General features: G+C 36.3%; 1 protein-coding gene across 4 annotated transcripts in view; it reads right to left on the reverse strand.

The window, feature by feature from the left end:
• Positions 1-27,881, reverse strand: part of LOC126367013 (ATP-binding cassette sub-family G member 8) — an 83,658-nt gene that overhangs the window by 43,337 nt on the left and 12,440 nt on the right. For 2 of the 4 annotated variants that reach the window (XM_050010369.1, XM_050010367.1), the window contains exon 2: positions 1,507-1,532. The exons of the other annotated variants lie outside the window; for them this stretch is intronic. The gene's annotated coding sequence lies outside the window, so the exon portion shown is untranslated. The remainder of the gene's footprint in view (positions 1-1,506; positions 1,533-27,881) is intronic. 4 annotated transcript variants of the gene reach the window in all.

A 27,881-nucleotide genomic window follows, 5' to 3' on the forward strand; every position in this document is an offset into this window, starting at 1 on the left:
TTGAATTTTAATTAAGTATGAATTAAGTAATAAGTTGCTAGTTGCAAATACAAGTCGACTTTCGCGTTCGCGGGTGATTGAAAATAATAATTATTTATTTTTAAATTACTACCTACGATAAGAAGCCACCTACAGCTACATTCAGAACATAAATACGACCTGTTAGTCCTTTCATTCATTCCCATCACAAGTGTCATCCGACTACCTTTAGGGAAGCCCCTGTAACTTGTTTGTAATAGATTTACTTACAGAAATAAAACTGATGATGATGAATCTTAATTCGTTCACAATATCTTCACCTTATAGCTAAACCGCAAAGTGCCTTTTTGAAAAATCACATTAGGATCGGATATTTGTTAATAAGTCCGCAACAGACACGGTAGTTTCAAACGAGGTAAAAAAACGTGATCTTAATTTTTACTCTCATTGAAATTAATTGAAAGTCAAAAGTTTTGTTGAAGAAGATCACGTTAGAATGTGATTTTTTTTTGTTATTTTGTGAATAATATAATATATGTTTTAAATATATATATATATATAATATGTCAACCCATTCCCATATAATATGTCGAATTGAGAACCTCCTCCTTTTTCAAAGTAGGTAAAAAGGCGCTTACGTGCGGTTTTCACTATAAAGACATGATATCGAAAATTCTATTTGTCATAATATCTACCTGTACTTAATGGAAATACTTTATATGCAGTATTCGTATGCCCTTAGCAGGTACAAGACTGTCGATCGTCCGTGCGAGTGGGTCAGCCAGTTTTTGTGGAAAACGGCACGCGGCTGCGCGGGCGCACAACGTGACAACATCGGGGACTTTCGGTTTATTGCGTCTGATTTGAGATGCTAACGTTAAGTTGAAAGGAGGAATTGAATGTAGAGGAAAGTTTTACTTAAGTTGTACTATAGGCAGGTAGGTAGGTATTGTAGCGTGTGTGGTAGCGTAAATCCGATGTGTGAGTACTCCAGCTCGTGTGAGTTGTGAGGTGAATTAGCAATCTCATAAACCCTGGTGTCAGGGTTTTTGAGCCCCTAAAGGCTCATGTAACGACTACTTATTTAAGTACATCAGTAAGTAGTAACCAAGACCAAAGGCTTTACCTACATGCCTTCCGAAGCACGGATCATCTTACTTTTTGGAAAATCAGGTGATCAGCCTGCAATGTCCTAACCAAACTAGGGATCACAAAGTGATTTTTGAACCCGGGACCTCCGGATCGTGAGCCTAACGCTCAACCACTGGACTACGGAGGCCCTTATATACATATATTCAAATAATACAACATAAATCAAACAGCCAATAACCTATATACCTATCATAGAACCTATATTCCTTCAAAGCAGCCTAGGCATTCCGCAAAAATGCACAAAATGTCATAGATACGACGAAAAGACTTCGGCTACGCCCATGTCCAATGTTTTGAGTTGTTTTGTAACAGCACACACAAGAATGTCACATTTTGCAAGCCATAGCTAATCTTAACACGGATCTTTTAACTTACATCAGAAACACGATTCATCCAAAAACCTGAAACAAAAAGACGAAATTAGTCAACTCGGGGTCATGGAGAAAGCAAACGCATTCGTCATAATCTCAGCTGTTAGACTGTTACGATCGTGGCATTGCCATGCATATCATGAGATCGCGACCAATTTACTGTACAAGTGTACAATTCAGAAAAATATAGTAAATCTTTAAAAATAAGTCTACAAGAATCAAACTTCTCGAATAAAGGATGGAACAACCGCAAGATAAAAACGACTTCCACGCTTTGTCGCAAACCATGAGACATCGGATAGGTTAAACAGGTGAAAATTCAAAACGTGACTCGTTGCGTGACGAAATGTATACGAGAAAGCTTTTTCTTAACATTTTATATGTTGATGAGGTAAGTAATGAAGAATTATCGTGAAGAAATCTGCACGTGTCACCGGTATAATGTTTTGCTGCGGCTTGTAAGAGTTTTCTGAGATTGTGGTCATTTTAGTTGGGAAAACGTCGTCTAAGTACGGTCACGAGCATTAATATGTATACACTTTGGTACCGTGTCACATTAACTTTTTTGACAAATTGAACTGTAAGTCTCACTAAATGTCAAATATGTTAGTGCGACAGAGTCCTAAAGTAGGTACATTACATTGCTCATGACTGTACGTCATGATGATCAAGTCAAGTAATGTGGGGGGAAGGTAAAAACGCCACATTCAAGCATTTCATCTAAAAAAGCAATATTGCTATTTGACATAATATGTTGACATTGCGCACTTACTTTTATACGCGTAAATGTCTAATAGCAATATTGCTTTTTAGATGAACTGCTTCGATGCGGCGTTTTAACACGTCTGTGTAGGTAGACACCTTCTGAGACAATAAAAAATTGGGTACGTAAGAAAATTATTTATTCTCATATCCGCAACTGGATCCTTTCAGATTTTATATATCTCATACCTAAATACTCCACACCGCGCTAGGAAGACGAAACTACAAAACAAATTCGGATTACTAAAAAAAATAAAGTATATTTGTAAGTCTATTAAAAAAAGAACTATCATCGAACCTACTGTCCCTTAGACTCGTCATAAAACCAAACCAACTACTTTTCATTGTACTTACTTTAAATAATTGCGTAGTAAAAATCCGTACGAACTGGCGAGTGCAGTGAAAGGCAAATTATATAAAGCTGTACCTTGGTAAGGGCTCCTTTTCCGAGTCACGATGAAAACATTCGCGGCAGTTCATGGTCTTAACGAGATAGACTAAGTCAGTAACGCTGCGCTGGTTAAATTGACCATAGACCGGACTGTACAGTCGGCTGCGAATAAGCTAGCTTCCAATAAGTCAAATCAGTTACTTTTAACAAAACATCAAAACACGATTTTTTTGACGTGACTTATTATTTATGCCGCAAAAGGCATTAACTACTTGGCCGGACAAATAGGGAGCGCTGAAGGCTCTCACCCAGTACAACGTTTGTCAAAACACGAATTACTATGGAATTGTATAAAAAAGCACACTATGACGTCATAGAAAAACGTGATAAAATTTAATGTCGGACGTATTGTTACGTTTTTCTTGATTAAAATACTTACATAAATAGGAAAAAATCATGTTTTCGTCAGTTTTAGATCTGTCTTTATTTAGTACTTAATCAGAATTTCATAATTTATCTTTGACCTAGGTAACTATCCAATTTATTTGATTTTACTGGCTTGCGCAGTCACTGGACGACAATGATAGTCATAAATCGTCTGAAACAGACTTATTGAGCATAAGCTCACGACTATATCCCAAATGGGATGGTCAGAAGTACATTCATCGTAACATGAACTAAGTACCCACACCTCACCGAGCTTTCTGTTAAACCAACGTGATAGGTGGTGAGTCGTATCGCCGTCTATAATGGTCGAGCCGACTGTGTTAGAGAAAACTGCACTTAAGATAAATTAATAACTCATTGTTGCAAGTCCGTTACCGGGGTTCGAACCGACACTCCTCTCGTTTGAGAATCAAGCCCATCTTGACTTACTGAGACCTTATGATCATTGGCAAAAACAAGACTTTTAAATAAGTTAGTTTTTAATTATATTTTTTATATAAGTACTTATTTTAAGGTTCGGGTCATTATCATCAGCCCATTAAGGTCCCCACTGCTGGGGCACGGGCCTTCCCTATGGATGGATCTCCCGATCGGGCCTTAAACCATCACGCGGGCCCAGTGCGGATTGATGGTTATTAACGACTGCTAATGCAACCGGGACCAACGGCTTAACGTGCCTTCCGAAGCACGGAGGAGTTCGAGATGAAAACTTTTTTTTGTCACCCATCCTATGACCGGCCTTTGCGAAAGTTGCTTAACTTCAAAGTTGCCACCGAGCTCCTCGGTTTCGTTCGGCTATTTAAAGTTATTTATTTGTAGTCACAGTCCAGAAAACGACCTAATAGTTAGGTTTAGGAGTTCCCGATCTATAGTCTGTAGAGTTATCATTGTGCACGGTTAAAAATACAAGACAAACGTCGTTTTTTAAAAATTACCACTTTAGGTATTTGTTTCTACTGTAAGTACTTTTCTGTGAAAGTTCAGAATAAACAGTAAAATAAATAAACAACTGTGTCTACAGGTAACTGTACCGTTCCTAGTGATTTGTGATTTGTAATGGCGTGTTACTCGGTTCGGTATCTGACCCGGTTGTGATAGATTATAAGCTCAGATACAATCGCAAATCAGGCCCATATTATTTGAACCATTATATAGAGTTGGTGGAAGTTGCTAGCGGCTGTTCCACTCTCTGGACAGACTAATTCGCCACGACCTTCCTCAAGAAAATGATTTGTATAACGACATGGTTTCTGTCTAAACGATAGAACGTTGAAAGAGCACTTGACACTCACCGCCAACCAACGATTTTCGAATTTATTTTCGTATTCATGTTTGGATCCATAAATGATTATCACGCTCAGCGGTGAAGGAAAACGTCGTGGCCTAACCTATATTACACTTGTTTTCCGTTCGGGTTGGGGTCGATTAACACTTTCAAATATATTTCCTCTCAAGCGAGCCGAGGTTTGCGCCCAACTGGGCACCCTCAGGCCTTTTGTCTTAAACGTTGTACCGGGCGAGAGCCTTCAGCGCTCCCCATTTGTCCGGTCAAGTAGTTAATGCCACCTGCGCCAAATCTACAATAAGTCACGTTAAAAAAAAACGTTCGGGTTGGACGGTCAAACAGGGAGTTGCTTCTGTAAATCATCCAGACCTGAGAAATCTTCAGGGTAGTTAAACGGACCCCGTGAAAACGAGATAACGCTCGGGAGATTGAGCCTATCTGTGTACGGTTATGAGCACTAATATATACGTATATACACTTTGCTTCCATATCACATTAACTTTTTTGACAAATTGAACTGTAAGTGTCTTTGCGTGTCAAATATGTTAGTGCGATAGGATTCCTAAATGGACGCAAGACTGTATCGCAAACTTTTCCACCAAAAGGTTCACCTATAACTAACAGTATACTTACAAATAATAACGGGTTCTTACCGCGTTTAAATCAAGGAATTATGAGACTCCCGATATTTCGACACTGTTGCAAGTGCCATGATCACGGGATGACGCGCGCGATTTAAACGCGGTAAGAACCCGTTATTATGTGTTTTAATTATGATAAAAACAGCGTAAACTTAAAACAAAATATATTATATACCAATCGTAAAGATATATTACTGGATATAACAACAGAAGATAGAATAACAACGATGACCACATCCATTGCACAGATCCATTGACATCGTCCATCACGCAATTAGGAAACTATTCTACTGTCCAAGAGATCTACACACTCATTTGTAAACCCACTGTTTCGTCATACTGATGATATCAACGCAGTCACATGCTGTGTTGGTATGCGCAATTCACAGTTATAAGTCTTATTGATTCTCTATTCGAACTTGGACATTGATCATAATGAAATTGAATGTAAGTATAGAAAATCAACATTTCATGTGTGGCTAAGGAAGAATTGAGTATAAGTATGTTGAATATGAAGACCTGAACGGTTGTAGAGGCGGACATGGGAGCCATTGGTAATGCAGGACAGAAGGGGCAAACCACAGGAACTGTAACCTGAAACCTGACAAAAGGCAGCAGTAACTGTCAGTACCTACTATTCAGAGGCGGAGGACAGAAATCCTAGTGCGGCTTTGAATGTACTACTCCGGGCGCCATCCCACTCGCGTCAGACAGAGTACTGCGGGGCGGAAGGCAAGAGGGAAACCACTGTCCTATTTTCCCTAAAAAAGTAGCATGGAGAATGCTACACCGAAAAGGGTGGCTCTCAAATTAGTGATGATGATGAATATGAGTTCGGTATCTTCGACCCTAACGATAGGTCTCCCATAAAACCAGCAGCCTGGAATTATATGTATGTAGGTACTTTGTCCCGTACTTTACCAATATTTTTGTTTTACTTTATAGTCCTAATAGACACTCGCAAATACCCTAACATAAAAATAAGTACTACATAATTTTCTTACTATTCCCATCGTTAGATAATACATATATATCTAATTGTGAATTTTAAAACTTTACCTTCATATTTTACGGTAAATTGATTTTATGGTTAGCGACAAACTTGGGCTGTGCCGCCATTTTGGTTTTTCTACGAAAAGGCATTGTTTGTTTTGTAAGAAGTCAAACAAAACAGTAGCGGCTATAAATGGTAGCGATAGATTACTCAGAAACTAACTTGAAATGTGCGCTTAGTTTGTATTTTAAATGTACAAATAAATATTATTAACGTAAGGTCAATGTGGGGAAGTCTTATGGCAATAACTTATCGTATATTAAAAAGATTGATTGATTATTGCGCTTTCTTAGCTAGTTAACTGTAAGTATCTTAAACATAATAACATTAAGCGAACACCACTCCCACAGACAAACCGAGGAATTGGTTTTGTGGGGTTTTTATTGTAAGTACCAATATTTTCTGTATTTCTTGTGAAAAATAAACATTTTACTTACTTACTTACTTATAACCAAGTAAATTATCTATCCTATCCGATCGCATGACTTGCTCTACATATGATGTCGTTTTCAATAAATCGCCGATACGGGCTTGGAGCGAGCTGGATTTGAGGAGATACCTCACCCCTTCGGTGAGGCCATTATTAAGCCATAAACAAGTAAAATTGCAAGTTGGAATTTTATACTTTTGATTAGCAAGTGATCAGTCGAGAATCGGCCGGTCGGTTTTGTTTTATTTATGTACTAGTACCAGAGTTAAAGTTCAGTCACTGAGCCCAGCGAATTATTTGTAAACAGTGGTGAAATCTGATTGTCATAATTATAAAATTTATGTTTTTGTACTTATGTGTTTTTGGTCTATTACAGAAACGACATGTAACCAGGAGGTCTTAAGTGCAACCAGTTAATTTATTACTTTGCAAGAACTGATTGGACTTTTGGACCTTATCGTACCTACCTACATAAATATACTTAAACTCCTGTTGGTGGAAAGTACATTCACAAGGCATCAAGTCATGATTAAGCAATATTATTTCAACGACATTCTTTAAATATGTTCACATATCAGATCTGTGTTGATTATCTAGTATCTTGATAATCCACACACCCAACTGCAAGCCCTATCAAGGCAAACTAGGTTTGGGTAATAGCTTAATCACAAACAACCTTTTACTTACTGACATTATAGGAATTCTATAATAACTAGAATTAGGTAGGTACTTAAGTCTGTGCTAAGGTGTTGGAAATTTTATCCTACAAAATATTAATATTATTTTTTATTTATTGGTGTTTATTGGCGCTTTTTAATTAAGTATCATTAACTCCTAAGTACAGTTTTGTGACATACTTACCGACATTTAAAAAATACAACTATGTAAGTTAAGTACCTATCATGTACAATTTCATGTGTACGTCATCAACTCCCTAGCGTTATCCCGTTTTTCAGTGTCCGTTTACCTAACCTGAAGATCTAACAAGTCCGGTTTTTTACAGAAGCGACTGCCTGTCTGATCTTTCAACCCGCGAAGGGAAAACCAGGCCAATTCAGGTTAGATCGCGTACCTCCAAAACGCATTTTACGGGAATGTGGGATTCTTTACGTTTTTCTTCACCGCTGAGCACGGGATAATCATTTTATGTTCCAAAGATGAATTCCAAATTCTTGTAGGTAAGTACCTAAAAGGTACTAGGTAGGTAGGTAGTAGTATCTGTTATTCGAGCTCTACATCCCAACAGGGGATAAAGGGATTAGAAGAAGAAGAAGAGAGTACCTAAAAACTTTAAATGAAAACTTCATGAAAACGATTTCTCGTGAATAGCAAATAATAGCTAAATACGTATACTACAGCTACTTATGGCTAATATACCTACTCATATTGAGACTATAGGTACCTATTTTAAGAATTGCCTTCAACTCGGTGAGTACGTAATACACATGTTTCATGTTTAAATATAAAATCATCGTCTGTGGGTAAGTAAAGAAGGTATACAATAATAATTAAAAGCAAGTATTTGATATCTGGGTCAAGAGTACGGAGATTCTGCAATGCGCAGTGCGCATGCAACTGAGGTATGATTGCTTATTTTGATATACAATGCCTATTTGAATAATACTTTTATAAAATGTTTAATTTTTTAGTTTGACTAATTAGTAACATACATAAACTCACGTATATTTCCCACCGGGGTAAGCAGAGACTATAGAATTTCATTTGCTTCGATCCTGACACACTTCTCTTGCTTCCTCCACATTCATCAATCCGGTGGGAAATAGGCGTGAGTTTATGTATGTATGTACTAATTAGTACCTATATTATACTATTATTAGGTAATCACTAATCATTGTATATCAGAATCAAAAACGGACTAAATGGGAAATTGATATAAATAACAAATCGCATCCCAAATGCCACATTATTATGATAATAAGACAATATATTTAATTTCATTATTTGTAAGTATGCTCCATACCCCCTCCGGTTGTTGAGGGGAGTCCTGTGCCCAGCTCCAGCAGTGGGACATGTTTATGTTTTTATGTTATGTAAGTGTAGATACTTTGTAGTGTTTGGTTGCATAATTATTCTGATTTTCTTCAAAAACATGTTAAACTTAATACTTATTATGAACTATTTCTTAAACAGGAAGTAACAAACGTTCAGCATCTACTAAATAAGTATCCCTTTTTTATTGCCTAACTTTAAAAAAATATTAATAATATATGAGAACGACAATTCAGTTAATTTTAAAATACACAATCTCATGTTTCTATTTAACAATAATGAAATACGACACAAATCAGAGACGATATATATGCGGATATTAACTTCTTATATGCAAATTATACCGTTTTAATTAGTAGTGTGGTTAAGAAATGGAAATTAATCACAGTAATTATTACTTGTAAGTGCACGTTTCTATTTGTAGGTTTGTAATTCACTTCTTTGAATATTTTTTATCGATAATGTTAGTGTTTAAACATAAGCATTGTGATTAATACCGAGTAAGTTCAGTAATAGATGATTATAAAGCGTATCTACTGATTTGACGGAGTGAAATAGAGAAATACGTATAGAGCAAAAATCTGAAATAAAATAGAGTTTGGTTATGGTTTATTTACTCAATGCCTCAAAAGAAGATTGTAAGTATAAAGATCAAAGAAAAAAAGAAAAAAATAAACGTTTATTATAAAGGGACACCACAGTAACAAATATAAAACTATAAATATATAACTTGCAGTCAAAACATAACAAAAACAACTTACACGAGAAATACAAATAATTGAGTGTATGGACTGCCCCCTCAACGATGGTGGTGGATCACGCCTATTACTCATTGGAGTATGTATTTACCACGGCATTTCAGTTACTACGTAGTCCTGATACACACACCACTTTCGCTTCTCCTCAAAGACTTATTTTTTATTTTCATTTTATTTATTACGGACAACTTACAAGCTACACTCGGCACATGCAAAGTTACAAACAATAAAAAAAATATTAAGAGCTAGCTCAATTACAAGTCACAGTTTGCACAATCAAATGAACAAAAAAATAAAAAAAAACTATATCAGAAAAATATTATTTATTAATTAATTAAGTTCCAGATACCAGTTACCAGGCAATCAGAAAGCAGACGAATCTAATATTCGCGACGATGGATCGACTAGCTTCTATATCTATATATCTCATAAATAAATAACTAAGAGCTACCAGGAGCTCAGAAGGAATAAAGAATCCACTCCAAGCTTCAAGGGTTACTAACGGTCAAGGTATCTATATCACTACTATCATTTCGGTACTTCTTCCAGCATGTTAATTAGATAGATGGGAAAATTGCACGTCTTAATAAGACGCAAGTATTGTTATGTTAATTATAGACGTTTTAGTTTCATTGTGAGACCGCTTATATGTAATAATCTGGGTGTTTTGTAAGTCAGAACGTACATTTATCATTGTAATAGTATAATAAAATGGTTTGCTTCAGTTAAATAGCTAGTGAGGTAAATTAAGAAGTTAGGTAAAGAATTTACTTAGTGTGGTAATAGTGGACTTAGGCTAGGTCACACCCCAGACACTTCGTAATAACGACCACGTTTTATACAGGCACTACACATTGACATTATCGTACACGCGCATCTGCGTGTGTGACGTCTGACACCATTCGGTTCAAGACTAGACTATGTTTTGTTTAAACCTAGGTCAGACACTGGAGGGAGCGAAAGTTACCGCTCTATATGTAGCATTATTCTTTATTCTTTGGCTTGGCGCAAAAGCACAACAAATTGTATCATAGCTTCTGTTGTCAGTTTGTACGTCTTTGTGTCTCTCTGTGTTGTGTTCTGTCTATCTGTCTGTTCAGAGAGGCTCTACAGGCGTGAGTTGTGATTTTGAGGACCTATTCATTGATAATAGAGCCAGTATCACAGTGTTGACATACAAACCTTGACCGTGAGTAACCTCACAGACACAACATAGACAGCAGTGGCATCAAATGGCAATGCCACAGAATGATAAAATCTTTCACACGAAGCAGACAGACGACTAATGACGCTGCTACCGCTAAATTAGATTACTCTATGTGCGATGCTTAGGGTTGGTGAAAAACCGATATACTTTCGAACATTTCGAATAAAAAACGAGATTAATTAAATTTGAATTTGGAACATAGCGATGACATGTCAAATAATTATGGTAAAAAAATAAACAAACTGCAAAATCTGTGCCCAAAAAGTGTGTGTGACCAGTGTTTAACGTGTATATCTTTTGAATGAGATAGGTGCTAGATTTTTAAGTTTAGGTATCAAATAGTAGTGGATGTGTAGTATATCTTACAATAAGCAATTTCCGCCATTTTGACGCTAATCACAAAAAATGTGAAATAATATTTTGTTGAATACAATGTTGGAATCTATTCTGAATTCAACGCAACCTGCAACCTTCGTTACCTGGAAAACCTGCAAATGCACCGTGGTTACTTTACTTATCACGAGTGTAACATGCAGTTCCACCTCTCGACAGTCTTTCTATTTGCGCCGACTTCAAAATATAGATTAAAAAAATATATATTCCCGATTTAAAATACTTTAACACCAAGAGTTGCATCTAAGTTTGTCTATTTTCTTTCCTTTTTACAAAATGGCAACCCTACGAATGGTATTGCTACTGAACGTGTGAGGAAGTTAATATAGAAGTTATTTATTGATTGAACTTTATTGCGTGGAACGAGACGATTAGATGCAATGATTACTATTGCACTATTTCTAGGTTCTACGTCTATGTAGAGCGGATCGATTAGACATGCTCGATTGTAAAATATTATTATTATACATCACTATTTTGTATTAGGTATACTTACATAACATACATAATCAGCCTATTAGATACATCCCACTACTGGCAGGACAATACAATCGAATCGATTCAAAATCGATTGTATTGGATACAGACCTCCTTCAACTGGATAGGGTATTTCGGGTTGTTGGAGGTGTTTTACGGCTAACAGCCGGGAACAACGGCATAAAAGAAATTGTAAATAAAACACCTATTAAATAAGTATAATTCAAGTCTTTCTTTGATTTGTAATATTTTGCTATTCTAACAGACATTCTGTTTCCTTGTGTTGGTGTTTATCTTTGTCGGTTTTTAAGACATGGTTGAGAAGACAAGCACCTAAGCACAGAAGCAGCGTACATTAAACAATTCAGTACCTTACCTAAATTACCTAAAGGAATAAATATTTGCGGAATGCATTAGCGATACATTTCAGAACATTGTTTTAATTAGAGCTGAGAATTGGATAAATGTGTACCGTTGTAGTGTGGTAATGAACCATTCTAATGTCAACAACAAGGGGACAAGACAATGTAATTATTGGGATTCGATTGTATTGGAGTAGAAACAATGTGTTCATTATTCGCATTTTGTGCCTATCTCTATTTATTTACCCTGTTGTTATAAGGTCGGGACAAAAAATTTAAAAATGTGAGATTCCGCATTCCAAATTCCAAATATTAAGGGTTTTTATTTTCGTTTTTTCATACGTAATTATTTGGACGAAAGGAATATATTATTTTCAAATTATGTCGTTGACAGCGAGTCCCCGACTGTCGATGCCCGCTACGGCTGTTGGCAACCCCAACATAAAATTATTATTTTTATTGGAATGACAACATTTGTCGCGTCACTTCCGTTTTTCTTGTGCTCTATTGAACTACTGTTTGTAAACGTGAAACGAATTTAAATTAAATTCAGTGATTTTTACGGCATTCTGGACTACTGATAATCCTCAGGTAACCAGAAGTACCAGTGGCTTAAAGTCGCATTTCTCTCCTATCCACAGCGATTGTAGAACAAACGAGACCTATTCTCAAAACACTATTACCTCATTTCGCTACGCTAGTTTTGCAAACACAAAATATTACTTACCGTTTTATCAGCATTTCCAACGTTTGACTCACGATTCGGCAACTACTCTGCATACTTCTAACTTCCAATGGAACAAATAAAAAACGTAATCAACACTTTATTGACTTTGCATCCGGTAACGAAGCAAAAACAGTGGCGTAATTTGCTTGGTCGCAAAAAGTGACACTGATGTCTCCGCCGACGTAACCTGACCCCTAATTTTCCCATTTAAGTAATGCAATTATTAATGGTCCAGGTGTCTTTGTACGCTGGTGGTATTGTAAAATTCTCCGGTGTAAGAAGACCTCTGGTTTCAAGGCTAAGACGAGAGTATTAGAAAGGGCTGGTAGGTCCTAGTAAAGTGGTCGATTGTAGTCATCGTGGGAAATTGCATAAATCGAATGGAATAGCGTGTTAATTTAACGCATTGCGGCGAAGTCAAGACTCAGCGAGAACTGTTATTAGAGGGTTATTATCGAAGAAATTGCATTGAAAAATCTCCGTATTGTAAATTATGCAGATGGTGTACGTACGTTACGAATAATATTTATTTATTTACGGTTTATGAAATATGTTGTATGTGTGTGCTAATCCGCAGAAAGTTATTAGAAAATAGCCCGTTGCTGTACGTTTACAAACTTTTTAAATATGCGAGTCATTATTTAGAGCAGTGAGTTCGTATTTTTGTGAAATAAGGGAAATAAGTAAGTATTGTTATTAATAATTGAGTGTTCTTTTTAATCTTGTTTATCCCCTTGGGGAAAGGCAAAGCCATGCAGCCATCGTCTTAATGCTATTTTTTGTCTTGTCCAAATATTTATAAGGCCGAAGCCACGTATTGAGTGAATTATCAATGTTCTTTATTTCAAGTCCTTTATAAAAGCGTCTTATCCGAAATATTCAAGGCCGAAACCACGTCTTCTTCATGTTAATATCTTTGTTATGTTCAATCCATGGATTCCGTTATTCCGTGCTATTAATCCATAGACTGAACATACAGGACAGGGGTTGAACAAATAACACAGATGAAACATGTTTATAGGTTCAATCAATGTCTTCAATTCGTCGTCGTCACGACAAAAACGTCGTATCCAAAAATGTCTTATTATCAAGGAAATTATTTTACAAATCCCCTATAAGTCCATTTCAGATATTATAAAAGCATACAAGTCCCTGTATGTTGCAATATTTGCCAAAACGTCTTGAATGCCGCACGGGATGCTTTCCGATGTTCCATATATACGCATTTCGAACCGAAATCACTCTACGAATCTCAAACGCAGACAGTCTTTATTCGAAAGCAAACATTACAATAACTTTTTTAATCAGTTATAGCTATCGGAAATTATTTCTAATAAACACGTCAATTACATTTACTTCGTGCCCTACGCCATCGCTCTAGTTTGAATCATAAAAAACCCAAAACCGTCACGTTGGTAATATGGAGAGGTTAAGTTTTCCGTTACTTACGGTAACGTTATAACTGCGGCTTATTATTCGTTGTAACGTTGTCTGTCCACGAGGTTCTTTAGCCCAGTTTCTGAGACAGTTAGAATTAGTATTATATTCGGCGTTTTAATTGCTAAACTAGGATTCCATGTCAGGAAAAAAGACTAATGAGAAAGAACTAACTGAGTGGTCTATTTTGTAGTTCGGGTTTTTAATTACTTGGACTTACTTTGTGGTCAAGGTATGTAGCCATAAGCAAAGAATAAACAATAATAAGAAGAATGCACAGGTTCATTGATATCACGTGGTTTCCACGATCTGTGCCCGGCCAATGACAAAGGTTCGCCCCCTATAACATTGGGTCTTAAACATAGTTGAGGAGTGGATGTAAATAGCTCTTCGGGAATACAAGCGTGATGGTTTATGGTTCCTGGCGATTTACAAAACTTCTTTAAATTGCCTAGAGTCTGGATGTTATGCTCTATAACCCTTTACATGGGTACACTCGAAGGAAGGCTGGGGTTCAGCAACGAGACGTTATACTAATATAAGTTTTATTTGCTTTTCTACTTCGTTTTATCCTAATTATACGATATCTACTTTTCTGTAAGTACGTGGTAGAGGTCATGGTCAACTAAATTAGGGAAGTACTCACTTAAAATAAGGTCAAGTGCGGTTAGCCACTTACCACATACGCGTATTAAACTATTAAATTGAAGGTGCAAAAGCTACTTACGTACGGAAACCCGAAATATTTCAAAGAATCGTTATTTTTTCACAGAAAACTACTGCAGTTTCTCACAACCTATACCTATATAAATGAAGCTGCAAAGCCTCGGCACATGGCCCTAGACGTTCTTAAAAATACCATAAAATATTGTAATACACTTTAACAAAAAATACGATAGTATTTAAATATTAAATTATACATCCACGTGTAGTTTTGCATATGAAAGTAATTGTAGTTAGTAGGTAGGAATGGATTATTTTTCCTTTTCTAAACATTTTTAGGTTAGGTTACCACCGTGGGTTGTCGTTGCCACATGTCTCTAAAGACGATAAAATTATAAATTCCTAATTACACGGTATTAAACAATTCCCAGCAATCACATTCATCCGTGTATAATTTTCTCTTGACTTCACTTAACTTGACTCTTACTATAATTAGTCACAGTAAAAGCAATTCAAGCTTATCATAACAGAGCAGTTGACATTCAAAAGGAGTTATAAAATAGTTGGAGCATTGATAATTTGCCCGCCATATGGAGTCGAGTGTACTAGGTACCTAGTGCGGTAGAAATACAAACCGTTCCCGTAATAGAGTAACTGTTCCGGCGATCGGTACCGGTTGTAACGTTCGGTAACAGCTATTACCGATAAACTGCAATTTATTCGTCACTGAATACTAGGTGTTTTATGGTAAACGATAGATAGCTGTCTTGTTTCATGCTAAACATGGGTGGGAAAACAATTTACACATACACATAAACAGCATATATACGTCCCACTACTAGGCACAGATCTCCCCTCAGTAAACCGGAGGGGGTATGGGGCATACTCCACCACGCTGCTCTAATGCGGGTTGAAAACAATTTATTTAAGTAATTAGAATTTCTATGTACAGCCCATTATTATGTTAAATCTTTACAAGATAAATTATATTCAACTAATAATCTGCTTCGGGTCATCATTCTGTTTAAAATGTATTCGAAAGTTCAACAACATTATGTTTATTCAGTTTCTCTCAATTAGATTCGTTGAACTACGTATAAAAACATAACACCTATAATATAATAATAACTATAAGTACTTAGGTAACATAATCAGTGCAATACTCATTACGTTTCTCACGTCACTGGTTTTATAACTAAATAATGATGAGTAAATTGTTCTGTTTCCCGCCATTTACATAAAAAGTCTTATAATTCATTTGCTAGGCTTAATGGCTAAAAGCCCAGCAAAGGTGAATAGCCTTTAATACCTATTAGTTATTAAAAAATAATGCGCGATATTTAAACTTGTTTTAAGGTTAAGTCTTTTTATTTTTAGATAATAATATTATTCAGAAAACATCGCCACGTTCGAAAGTCGAAAGGAGGACGCAACGCGCTTCATCTGGTGAGGCACAGGCTCGGTTGCAGACAGCCACACAGGTGAGAGCAAAATAACCTTGATACGACAGAAGAAAGCGGCCGGAACGACAGGCGCCTTATTAAACAGAATACTAATAGGTAAAGGAGTAACCAAGCACCCTACAACTGTCTACTGCTCAAGAAAGACAATTTTGAGTAAATATAGAGACCCAACGATTAAAAATCAAACTTATTTGTAAAAGTATTTTCTGCTCTCTGGTTCCAATTCCAAATTAGGAAAAAGTAATTGTCAATTATTAATTTAAAAACTGTTTTTAGCATTTAAAATTAGAAAAAAAGTTCTTTTCCGTACTAACTTTACAATTAAAGGTCACTGACTGACTCATTAAAACAATATTAAATATTTAATTTTAATATTTATCGTTTTCTTTTGATAATAATGTATACAGCCGTGACTCATGGAGTAATTACAGCAGCGCTTATGTAATAAAACTACGTATTTACATTGTTGAGTTTATTTTGGATTACTCACGCGAGATCCTTGACATTTTCTTTAATAGTAACTATACTTCCTACATATTTTTCATTAAATTGTCATCTAATTCGACCTTTTGATATAAAAAATGCACGTGTTGACTACAAAAGTAGGTAATACGATATAAAATATTTGTAATAAATATAATGTATAGTTCGTTATTGCGTTCCGTTTCAAATACTCTGTTGTAGGTAACACCCGCATTGTAATAATATTACGTAAGTAAACAAATGAAATGTAGAGCTGCAAGCCAGTATCATTAACACTTAATTTAATTGATTCAATTATAGTCGCTCATAAAAGTACCCGGAAACACTTACTGGACGCAGCGGGTTTAAATTTGACTCTACATTTTGCCTATAAAGAGCGTATCGCTTTTGGGTTTAAGAGTGACAATACAAGTCAGAATTTTTAATCCATTCTATTTTTAGAGTTTTTGGCCTTATTCCAAAGCCATATCTTCATTTTGGTGCTGATTTCAGCAGACAGAGTTATAAACTTACATCTTGCGAAAGGTCTTTTTAATATAGATATTAAAAGGTAGAAAACACTTCAATTTTTTAATGAATCTTCAAGGCAGCGGGGGATATTTGGTAATATTTCACGTCACTCTCATCCAATTCCCTGTTCAGGGAAGCTGATTCTGCTATCGAAATTCGTTCATGTGTTCGAATAAATATTGGTATTAAACGTCTTTCAGAAGCAGAATTAACCTCTAGAAAACCAGACGTAACCATGGTACAGTCATGAGCACTAGAACCCTGTCGCACTAATAATATTTGACATTTAGTGAGATTTAATATACCAATATGTCCAAAAAGTAAATGTGACCCGGTACTAAAGGGTATATGGCATTATTAATGCTTATGTCATGACCGTACATAAAGGAAGGAACGGCCGCATCAAACCAAATGCAGGTTCAGTCCGTTCTATTATGCGTGGCGTGTGAGTTTGTAATGTATGAAATAGTATGTTAAACGTCACAATGCACGCACTATAATCACTGGATTTACTGTGACGTATCACGTAAAGTACGGTCTCAAGCATTAATATTTATTACTACCATATCACATTACGTTTTTGGCAAATTGAACACTAAGTCTTACCAAATGTCAAATATGTTAGTGCGATATGGTTCTAAAGTACACATGTTATTGCTCTTGCATGACTGTGCTAACACACGGTGAGTATCAATATGCACGCGGACCTCTCCTAGCGTTTTAGATAAAAATTAACAGTCATACATAATGTAAGGTTCAGTTCTATAGTAGATAATATTCGCCGTTCCGTGTGAACAGACTCTTAATCCTCAATGAAGCGAGACCACACAACATAATGCACACAAAGTAAGTAGATAATTTTGATTTTGCTCTCGATTCCACGACCACTGAATCGTTTACACGCAACATCGAGTTTCGTTTTGTTTTTGCATTTCTCGCTGACGTTTTGCGTTTTGTTTTTGCCTCGTTCGCAGCACTAATGGACATTTTTTTAACGCCGGAGTCTATTTGAATGGGAGCAACAATTATCGTAGCGGTTAAGCTAATTTGACTCGTTTACTTTCTCTGCATCAAAACGCATTGCGTGATACTATTCTGTCAGTTAATTTAGAGTAAGCGATACTATGAATATGTCAATAAAAAGAAAAAACATACTGTTGAGGTGGAAAATTACGAATACAAGCGAATTAATGTCACTTGTCACTTGTTTTATCTAATAAATGGATTTAGAAGTGAAATTCTTTCTAGGAATGCTATAAATTGTTTGTCACGGAGTTGATTATGTCGCAGTCAGTTAAATATTATTTTATAACATTTTCGTAGTATTCATTTCGGACTTTTTCGTGCTTCATAAAGTCAAGTACTAAGTAATATGATTGTCGCGTACGGTGCATCGGTACTATAATACGATGTAGCTACTTAGTTTTTCTTCTTAACGTTAGAAGACTGACGCTCAGTAGTGAAAAATATGCCCTATTTTAACCTTATGTATGATAATTAATTTATGTAATACTTACAAAATATTTTTGAACATATTCTCATATAAATCGAGCACGCATGGTCTAATATAACTCATTGTCAATGGCTACAGGTGGCCATCAATCGCTTATTTGTATTCGCGGCACATAACTAATGCACAATGTCAACATTTATTATTATTTACCGAGGTCGTTTCTGTCACAGAAATCGAGAGTGCGTCAAAATTATATTTTACAAAACAATGTTACGATTTGGAGATTTTTCAACAAATAATTCTTCGTAAGAACTTTTTGAATTATAAAAAATAATACAGGCCACATTAAATTTCTGAAAAAAAACAATACCTTCTTGCACGATTATGAATAAAACTGTTTTTTTATTATTATTTACGTATATGGCGTTTGTTTTATACTTACTGCTCTTTCTACAATTTCGGCCAGTTCATTAATAGGTAAATATTTTATGAGGACACTTTTTCACACTAGCACTTTGTACATTACTTAAATAAAAAAATGTATTTTTTAAATACAATAAACAATAATAGTTAACTAAAAACGCTTTTTCGTAATTTAATCTAAAACACGTACGATACTATTAAATCTTTTAAAAGATAAGAAAACTTTTCTTATCTGTCGGATATTTCCTCACCGAATTATCTGTAAACTAGATCAAGATATGTAACGGTTTATGTGCATTCCTATAACGGATATTGCTTTAGGCCTTGCTTTTGATGGACCGATACACAAAGTCCATTTTACTTCGTGAGTTTGCAGTTTATTCGCACCTGTTACTTACAATAAATTTATTGTGTAACAGGTACTTTATAATAGGCTAGTGTCCAACTAGTCAAATCAGTTACTTTTTACTAAACGTCAAACCACGCAATTAATGTGGGATTTATATGAAAAAGCACGTCGTAGAACAACTTGACAAAGTGTCGTACTTATTATTATATTTTTCTTTATTAAAATTCATAAATAAGTTAAAAAGAATGGAAAACGTTTTTTTTCTATTTATTAATCAGAATTGCATAATTTATCCTTGACTTAGGAAACTACCCAATTATAATAATTAGGTGTCTACTAAATAAACTTTTTGAAAAAATACAAGTACTTATTTAAAAAACCGGCGTTTCAAAATGTATTTTTTTTGACGTGACTTATTGTAGATTTGCCGCAGATGGCATTAACTACTTGGCCGGACAAATGGGGAGCGCTGAAGGCTCTCACCCGATACAACGTTTAAGACAACAGGCCTGAGGGTGCCCAGTTGGGCGCGAACCTCGGCTCAGGGCGTTCAAAATGTGGCTTATTTTAAGTTATATGTAGATTTCATGGAAATAGATCCCGTCCAAGTTTGACTTTTTCGATTAAATTTTCTCTACGTGACATTCGTTAGACACGGGCAACGCCTATAAAAACAAAAAACGGAGAAATAGATTTACTAGCTGATTGTCCGGAACAGTAGATGATTTCATGCTTCGGAACGCACGGCTAGCTTGTTGGTCCCGGGCTAGTACCAAACACCTTTACGAACCCGCAGTGCAGCAGAGGGGTGGAGTATTACCCCTATGCCCCTTCCGAATGATCAAGGGAAGGCTTGTGCCCAGCAGTTGGACGTATAGACTAATTAAGTTGTTTCTTTTTTACTGTAACTGTTGACAATAAATGTTTTTTTTTTCTTATTTTAATTTGTTACACAATCAAACAGAAAATCCCAAAATACATATTTTTTTTCTAAACACAGTTCGGGATCTATAAATAGTTAGCAAAGTTATAGCTGACATTCCCATATCTGATTATGTTAATTAATTTGACATCTTATTTACCAGATAACCGCGTTAACTGCTTGAAGCAATAGATCTCGCTTCAGTCGAATACCGTTCAGTAACCACAGTTATTTTAACTGCGAATTAAGTCTGGGAGGAAAAGCTGCTTGATATACTTTGTGTTTGTTTTATCAATAAAATCAGAATAGAATTGTAGTGTTAATGAAAATTTATTATACTTGTTGGTGGAAGATACTTTATAAAGAAATAATCTGCGAAGGTGCTTAGACGGAGAAAGCACACAAATAAAATGTAAACATGTTAAGTAGGTTTAAAAGTTAATAAATCCTTGTCTATCCTAACACGGGTGGCTGTTATAAACAAGGATTATTAACATTTATGGCAGATGGGCTCGATAAGCTACCAAAACACAAATTTAGACAAAGTACTTATAATTTTTAATACAAATACCTATTTTTATATCTACGCGAAAAACAGGCAGATTATTTTATTGAGATTTCTTAAATCATGTATATATTTATATCTTCTTAAGCAGTGTTACATAGAACAGAATCGATCGGCCTAATCTCGATTGATACGAGTACATCACTATGCTATAATGAACGTCACAACATGGCTAACAACGTGGCTTCTTTACTTTGACAGATAACATGTACCGCGCACTGAAACAATGTAAAAGTTAATCCTGGCTGTATGGGCTATGTTCCCTTTGCGGTGTCCTACGGGCAAAATAACCAGAAAAAGTAAAAATAAGTATTACAAATTACAGTCAGATGATTCGTATTCGAACGAAGTAACGTTAGTTAAGTCTCGGAAACCGTCGGCGTAGACAGAATACATGATGACGCTGCGATACGATATGAAGTCTATTGTATACTTATTTTATTTTCTATGTGGGTAACCTTCAAACCCAAATAGTGGTACATGAATCGGACATAAAAGCGAAAGCCCGTCCTAATTCTGTTTAGAATCGCTAATCTGTGCGGATCTGCCCGATAGCTGATAACACGTAAAACAATGGCGGCGTTCCGATCCGATGCACTCTTGCGCAGCCATCGCTAGGAAACTATCCTGTATTGCGGCTATAAAATATAATTCACAACATGTTATTATAACATTTTTGTAATGTTAATAGCTGGTAACGGATAAATCTAGACGATTAGACTGCATTGGGGCTAATTAGTGTACAATAATGTAGTATGCATAAATTACTTTACATACGGTAATTAAAAGCAGCAAAAAATATTTAAAAATAGACAACGTCAATGACTTTTGATCAAAGGACTTTGTGACTTATATAAATATAAGGCGATTTTTACACGGGTTTTGTAGGAATGCACCGCGCGGCGACGCATTCGTCTGTTAGGCATCAGCGGTGTACGGCCCGGACTGTAAATGGATGTGTCTCCCGTCATGGCGTGGTGGTGGCGATGGTGTAAAACTTAAACACTTCTTTGGTGAACACTGTCAGTGTTACTACAAAACACAAACTAAAAATAAACTAGGTTTAAAATAGTATTTCGCGCCACCAAAGAAGTCGGCGGATTTTAATCTCTGCGACAGTAGCGCCGCGGCCTTCGGGACTTCTTTCGTAGACGGATTATATTTTAAACATAGTTTATATTTTAGTCTTTGTTTTGTAGTAACACTGTATTTGTTTAATAAATTATTACAGTACAATTTACAAATATTACAACAATTATGCGTGCCTCGTCAAACGCCGGCAGGGCAGTATTGCCATTAAAAAAATATGTGTTACCACTTATTTATTAACTAGCTTTTGCCCGCGACTTCGTCCGCGTGGCGTGTTATAAAAGAGAGATCTTTGTGTGTGTGGAAGTGCATATCAAATTTCAAGCGTCTAACTTAAGCGGTTTAGATTTTTCATACAAAAGGATTTTCCCGCTAATTCCCGTTCCCGTGGAAATTCCGGGAATTCCTTCCTTAGTGCACCTCTACGGTACCTATGCTACGTCCCTTCCAAATTTCAAGTGCCTACGTTTAGCCGTTTAGGCTGTGCGTTGATATGTCAGTCAGTCAGTTTCGCCTTTTATATATTTAGATAAGAATCTAATATCTTAATGTGTCCAACAAACGTATTGCTTACAACTTTGGCTGTATGGGCTATGTCCCTTTGCCTGGCCTACGGACAAAATAGCCAAATGAAAAAAATATACAAATCAATGCAATGTTGTCGACCGCTTCACCGCCAACCGCGTTAGTGTGCGGTGTCGTGTGAGAATCGCTTAAAGCGTTTATTACATGCCAATCTATCCTGCTCGATGCGTAAGGGCACGAGCTCAGCGATCTGGAACATTGACGCCATTATCGTGGATCGTGGTTACCATTGTTACGCCCACCAATTTGCTATATTACACTACAGGATCCCGACGGCCCGAAAGTTGACGCACCGGGAAGGATGGATTGACAATTGTAATAACCGCTTAAAGATGTTCATAACAATCATACATAACATAAACAGCCTATATACGTCCCACTGCTTAATCAACCGGAAGGAGTATGGAGCATACTCCAACACGCTGCTGGCGGTGTTTTTTAAGGTTAATAGCCGAGAGCAACGGCTTAACTTTCCGTCCGAAGCCCGGAATCATCTTACTTTTTCCGACAATCACGTGAAGCCTCAAATGTCATTACCAAACAAAGGACAGTCTCGCAAAGTGATTTCGACAATGTCCCCATCGGGAATCGAACCAGGATCTCCAGATCGTGAGCCTAACGCTTTAATCACTAGACCACGGAGGCTGTAAAAGTCAAAGGTGTTTTCTAATCAATGTCACTGAACCCATAACAGACATTATAAACTTACGTTCGCAATGTCTCTCATAGTTTATAAAACATAAGTCCAACAATGTTATATGCAAGTACAGTCGGACTACAGTTTATAAATGATATCGAATTACTTAACCAACTTTATAGTCCATTGTTTAAAGGTTGTGAGACGTATGAATGAAGATAGAATGCTCCTATTAGTACATCTGGGGTAAAATGGCCATATCGAAGCAATTCATCTAAGAAAGCAATATTGCTATTTGACGTTTCTTTGCATTGCGCATTTACTTTTATATGCGCAAATGTCAAATTGCAATATTGCTTTCTTAGATGAATTGCTTCGATGTGGCTATTTTAACCACCCCGGACTTTAAATGGTGAGGCTTGCCGTTAGCAGCCGCACGCGTAACTGTAGTCTAATTAGGGTCATTGCTTTAATGTCTTTTGAAAAAGAAATTTCGCCAAAAATGCTTTTGATAACACAAAGTGAATGTGAGTTTAAGATAACACTATTTGGTGGTAAAAAGTCTGCGAACACGTAGGTAAGTATCGTATTTTTTTAGCGCCCGTGTTTAACTCATCTTCTGTGGACTATATGGTGTTAGGTCGAGGGTTCTTCTTCTAATTGTAATCACCAGTTTGTTCCTGGTCACAATTGTTACTCAGGTTACAATTTCGCGGGAGGCTTTGGCCATTCAATTTGGTGTATTATTGCTACATAAAAATATATTTTTTTGAACTTTTGTTGCCAGCAACACTCTAATCGACGTCATTCACGGATCAGAACGTTGCCAGAATTAAGTATTTCAGAAGATCATCATCTCCCTAGCATTATTCCGTATTTCACAGGGTCCGCTTACCTAACCTGAAGATTTGACAGGTCCGGTTATCACAGAAGCGACTGCGTGTCTGACCTTCCAACCCGCGAAGGGAAATCCAGCCCAAAACACGTTAAGTTATCTCGAGAATGTGGGTTTCCTCGCGATGTTTTCCTTCACCGCTGAGCACGTGATAAACATTTATGATCCAAACATGAATTCGAAAACAAATTCGACAATCATTGGTTTAGGCCTATGCTGGATTCGAACCTGCAACCTAAAGTGAGAGACACGCGTTCTACCAACTGGGCTACCACGGGTCGAAAGTATTTCAGAAGATATTATAGGTATTTTCGATACGCTTTTTTCTTTTAAGCAGATCTAAGTAAGATGCTGTAAATTCTTGGTAGTTAAACTCAAAGGTTGAAAGGTTCTTGATTAACCAAAGCAAATTGGAGATAGAATCGTCACAAGTCTGATCAACCTTTCTAATAAGTACAGTCAAATTCAAGTCAAAGTCTATAAGGAATATACTCGATACAAGAAATAAAAAAGAAGATGTTTACATCGTAAGTAGTCGATACATGAGCCATGTCAGGGGCGACCTTTGGCGACTCAATAGTAATCCTGACACCATTGTTGATGAGGTTGGTACTCCGCCTCACAACCCACACGATAGAAGAGGTAAGTACTCTAAGTACCGTCAAAATGGTAGATATAATATATTATGAATTTGATTACAGAAAGATGAGTGATTATCTAGAAGATAATTCATATCTTCTAGATAATCACAATTCGCATGGGATTAGCTGTCTGGGAACTGATATTAGGCAGCCAAATTACTAAATTGTATTTTAAAAAAAACAACGTCTCTTTGTCAACGGCCCTTTGCCGAGGTTTTTCTTACAGCTCCTTTTCCCCGGCCATACAGGTTTTGAGAAGCTGCAGTAGTTTTAAGCGGATGGAGATGTTCGTTATTCAAAAAATGACGATTCAAAAGCTGTAGTAGTCTTCAGTGGATGAGACGTTCGTAATGTAAAAAAATGACGATTCAAAGTGTAACTATGTTACCTACCCAATAACGATATTTTTGGTTTTGAATTTGAAATCAATGTTCGAAATTAAAAACCCAATAACGAAAGGCCAAACGCCACATTGATATGTAAATATGAACTTGTTGGCTCAACATTCCGGATACTAACATTAATATGCAGCTTTCGACTGCTTTATCATTGGCCAATCGACCATGAAACTTGTTCCGTTTTACAATTAGTCAATTCTAATATTTCGGATGTTTTTTGAATCTATAGGGCGGTCAAACTTTTTAAAATCTAATCTATAAATAGTTACTTAGTAAGTAGTTGCCGAACTGTAAGTGTATAAGTTACCTATTTATTTGTCTAGTCTATAGCTTCATACCTATATTCGTACTTATTAGGTTCTCAGACGACGCCATTTACAATCAAATTGTTGTAAAAACTCTTTTATTAATAAGGATACTGGCTGTTTTTTGATATGACGTTTATCTACTTACTTGTTTTTTTTTTTAATTGTTCCATTTTTCACTCTTATACTATCTCCCTAAAGGCTAGGTAATAAAGCTCTCTTTATCATAAAGTTTGCGTTTACTGCGGGCTTTTGCTTTCTCGCTAGCTTGTGAGGGACTTTCCAGCTTACGTTCTTTAAAATCCCATAGATGGCGTTGATCAGTTTAGAGTTGTATTGTTATAAACCATAGTCTTTTTTTGTTATTGTACCCGTCCGATAGGCAAAGGGAACACGGTCCATGCAGCAAGTAAACGATATAGTTTGTATCAGCCAGATCTTTAAGAGCGGTAAACAGAGTTCAAAACTTCAAAGTCCATTAAAAACAAACACTTTATGACCAAAGAGATTGTTGTTTTTGGTTTTCCCCAAAGGGCAAGACAAAGGTAACTATGCCCATACAGCCAAGTCTTATGTTTTTTTTTCTCTTAATGATGATTAATGTAATGATGAATGATGAAACCTAACCCCCACCCTCGGAGCAGACTCCTACTCCGAACCGCAAACGAATTACGTACTGGTAGCATTCTAAACTCAACAACGCCATCTACGTGATTTTGAAAGAACTTCTGGAAAGTCCCTCATTTAAAATATCAACCTGTAGTCTGTCCCTTCAAATCCATCGCGTATGGAATACCCTTTTCATTATTGTACACCCAATGAACATTCCTGGGCCAATGACCATTGGAACCCACAATTTTACGCTCAAAATATTACAAAATTACTACTCGGGCCAAATTGAACAAATTGCTTTTGAATAAAATACATGGAATCATCTGAGATGGAATAACGGTGAATGACATCATAGATACGTCATCGCTCGTGGCTTGCCTGCCGGAATATAATAAAATTTAAAAAATAATGTGTGGTTTCTATTCTAGTAATTAGATGAACTATGGCATTACTCAGAATGAGCGGTTAGATGATGTAAAGTCTGAAATATTTTATGCGAATAATAACAATATTAATAATCTTCTTATCGTGTGGGTTGTGAGGTGGAATACCAACCTCATCAACCCTAGTGTCAGGGTTATTACTGAGCCGCCAAAGGCCGCTGACATGTCTCATGTAACGACTACGTACTTACATCAGTAAATAGTAACCGGGACCAACGGCTTAACGTGCCTTCCGAAGCACGGATCATCTTACTTCTGGACAATCAGGACCCCTGAAAGGACCGGATGTACCCCTGACTATAATCGTGAATATAGTCGTGAGCTGAATAAATATGTTAAGTTATAATGACGTAAATTGTGCTAAAATAAAATGGCTGTTTAGAACATTACTTCCCCCATTTTATGTTCTTAGCTTGTAAGTATAACACTACAAAATAAAAAATTGGCAACTATGAACTTGTGCCACTTATGCATCCGGCCTTTATCACCTAATGAAAAATGGCTGTACGCTTCACACCGACCTCGGCGCGAAAATAATAAATTCTGTTTGGAACAATGTATTGCGCAAGTGTACTGCGCATCATTGGACACTGTATTGCCTACACTGTCGCCTTGTTGCCTTCACGGTTATTCGCAATTTGTTCCGAAGGGAGGTCACAGTGTAATGAGAAATATCGATTCCTAAGGTTTATCTAAAGCCTGTCTGCCAATTTCTTTACAAAAATTTTCGAAAAATCTCGAATATTATTTATATACATGAGACTTGAGAATTATTTATGTCATTTGGGTATTAGGATATACTGGTAACGACTTTGTTTAGAAATAATTCACAAACAATAAACGCACTATAAGTACTTAAGTAGTATCAAAATGAAATCGCCTTCCGCGTCACGACTCATCGTTTAATAAGAAACTACAACTTAAAAACTGGATTCCGTGATAGTGAATTTAGTAATAAAGTACTTACTACAAAATGTTGACCTCCAAATGCTTATAAAAGTTCGAATTAATATTATTGGATTAAATATAAATAATATTGGATTTTAAAACCTATATGGAAGGGACCAGACGTGGTATTACTTAATAAGAATTCAAGGAAACGCTTCGTAGCCATGCAACCTTGCAAAAACGACAATGGAGCAATTACTCGCGAGTCGATGATCCCATAGAGCACTGTACATTGCCGTGTCATGGGAATATGTAGAAGAAAGTCTGCCCGCACTCACATGACTTACCTACTTTCCGGAAGTCTTTGCTTAACCGTCTATTTGTACGCTATAATATACCTGTATACTTAATATGGTGACTATTATCATAGAATAAGGAATAATATCTGTTACTGACCGTAGCGTATAGGATTATTTTTAGGGCTCCGAATCTTAAAAAGAAAAACGGAACCCACATATAAGAACACTGTTGTCCGTCGGTCTGTCTGTTCGTCTAGTCCACTTTTTTATAGAAGGTAAGTGTTTTAAGTTTTAAGTCATAGCTACTTAGCTGTCATTTTCTTATCCATTAAAAAAGAAAGAGACAGGTAATCGATAAGCTTAACTTTATGGAAC

This window comes from Pectinophora gossypiella, chromosome 5 (assembly GCF_024362695.1).
Source record: "Pectinophora gossypiella chromosome 5, ilPecGoss1.1, whole genome shotgun sequence".
Classification (NCBI taxonomy): domain Eukaryota; kingdom Metazoa; phylum Arthropoda; class Insecta; order Lepidoptera; family Gelechiidae; genus Pectinophora; species Pectinophora gossypiella.